This window comes from Ornithorhynchus anatinus, chromosome 1 (genome assembly GCF_004115215.2).
Source record: "Ornithorhynchus anatinus isolate Pmale09 chromosome 1, mOrnAna1.pri.v4, whole genome shotgun sequence".
NCBI lineage: Eukaryota > Metazoa > Chordata > Mammalia > Monotremata > Ornithorhynchidae > Ornithorhynchus > Ornithorhynchus anatinus.
Window position 1 is genome coordinate 105,782,665 of NC_041728.1, and position 1,869 is coordinate 105,784,533.

Genomic DNA, 1,869 nt, shown 5'->3' on the forward strand with positions numbered 1-1,869 from the left:
TGGGGAGGGGAGAAGGGCCAGAGGAAAAGGGGGGCTCAGGCTGGGAAGTCCTTCTGGGGGAGGTGAGGTGTCAGTAGGGCTTTGAAGGGAGGAAGTGAGCTAGTTTTGCAGATGTGAGGAGGGAGGGCATTCTAGATGAGTGGCAGGACAGGCGAGAATGAGGCCCAGTGAGGAGGTTAGCAGCAGAGGAGCGGAGTGTGTGGGCTGGGCTGTAAAAGGAGAGAAGGGAGGTGAGGTAGGAGGGGGCAAGTGCTGTGCTGTGCTGTGGGGCTGGGGACAGGGATGGAGAATAAAGGGACCAAGTTTGAAGTAGAAGGGAGTGGGTATCTGTGAGGCTGAAAACCAATTTTGCTCTCTTTGAAGATTATTTCTGAGTCACTGATCTGCCTTCTCTTTTCCTGCCTCAACAATCCCAACTCCTTTTACTTTTAACCAGGACTGTATTCCTTATCAATCAATCGATCAATAGACCTATGGTATTTATTGAATGCTTCCTGTGTGTAGAGCACTGTACTAAATGCCTGGGAGAGTAGAATACTATTTTCCAATTACTATTACTATGGTAATGGTATTGTATTATTGTACTAGAATACTCCCTCTCAGGGTTGCACCTGGAGAGTTTTCAGTACTCTACCAGTCTCTGCTACGGGAGGGAAACTCAAGCAGAGGCCTATCCATTCCATTCCTAGCTTGGCCAGTGGCTAGCAAGTAGCAGGCAATCTGCTCCAAGTCAAAACTCACTCATGCTGGGCTGCAGCAGCATGGGAGTGAGTCAGGGCGGAGACTGAAGTTTACTGCATGGAAGGTGGCAATGGTAAACCACTTCCATATATTTACAAAGGAAATGTAAATATATGGAAGTGGTTTACCATCTGGATACACTACCAGAATGAATGCAGATGGAGATCAGGGCATTCTGGGAGAGATGTGTCCTTGGTGGGGCTATGGGTCAGAAATGACTTGACAGCATAAGACACATTAGAATACTATTGAATTGGTAAATAAATTCCCTGCCCACAAGGATCTTATATCTAGAGGGAAGACAGACATTAAAATTACTTATGGCTATGTATATAGGTACTGTGGGGCTGAGGTGAGGGGAGGGGTGATTATCAAGTGCTCTAAAGGTATAGATCCAAGTGAATAGAAGATGCAGAAGGAAGAGGGAGTAGGGGAAATAAAGGCTTAGTCTGATCCTTAGGGGAAGGGCTCTTGGAGATGTGATTTTAATAAAGCTTTGAAAGAGGGGAGAGTGGTGGCTTGTCAAATATGAAGGGGGAATCCCAGGCCAGAAGGAGGATGTGGGCAAAGTGTCAGCAGCAAGATAGATGAAATCAAGGTATCATGAGTAAGTTGGTGATGGAGGAGCAAAGCATGCAGGCTGGGTTTGTAGAAGGAAATCAGGGAGATCAGACAGGCAGGAGCAAGCTGATTGAGTACTTACAAGCCCATGGTAAGAATTTTTTGTTTGATGTGGTGTTGGATGGCCAACTCACTTTGGAAAAGGAATGTGTCTGTTTATTGTTATAGTGTACTCTCCCAAGCGTTTAGTACAGTGCTCTGCACACAGTAAATGCTCAGTAAATATAACTGAATTAATGAACTCCTGGAGGAGTGGGGAGATGTGGATTGTTTTAGTAAAATAAATCATAAATCAAACTTTTCAGCTACACTTGCATGCACATGAATAAAATCATAATGACAATAATAATAATGGTGATAAAAATTGTGGTATTTAAGTGCTAATTACATGCCAGGTGCTGATCTAAGCACTGGGGTAGATACATATTCATCAGGTTGGATCCAGTCACTGTCCCACATAGGGCTAATGGTCTTAATCCCCAGAAGAGTGAAGTGACTTGCCCACAG

At 44.8% G+C, this 1,869-nt stretch overlaps 1 non-coding gene across 1 annotated transcript; it reads left to right on the top strand.

Annotated features, from left to right (window-relative positions):
* The first annotated feature begins 593 nt into the window (after positions 1 to 593).
* On the top strand, positions 594 to 731 carry LOC114816556. Its single transcript, XR_003764345.1, has one exon. It is a non-coding gene; the product is annotated as a small nucleolar RNA SNORA7 (small nucleolar RNA).
* Positions 732 to 1,869: the final 1,138 nt, after the last annotated feature.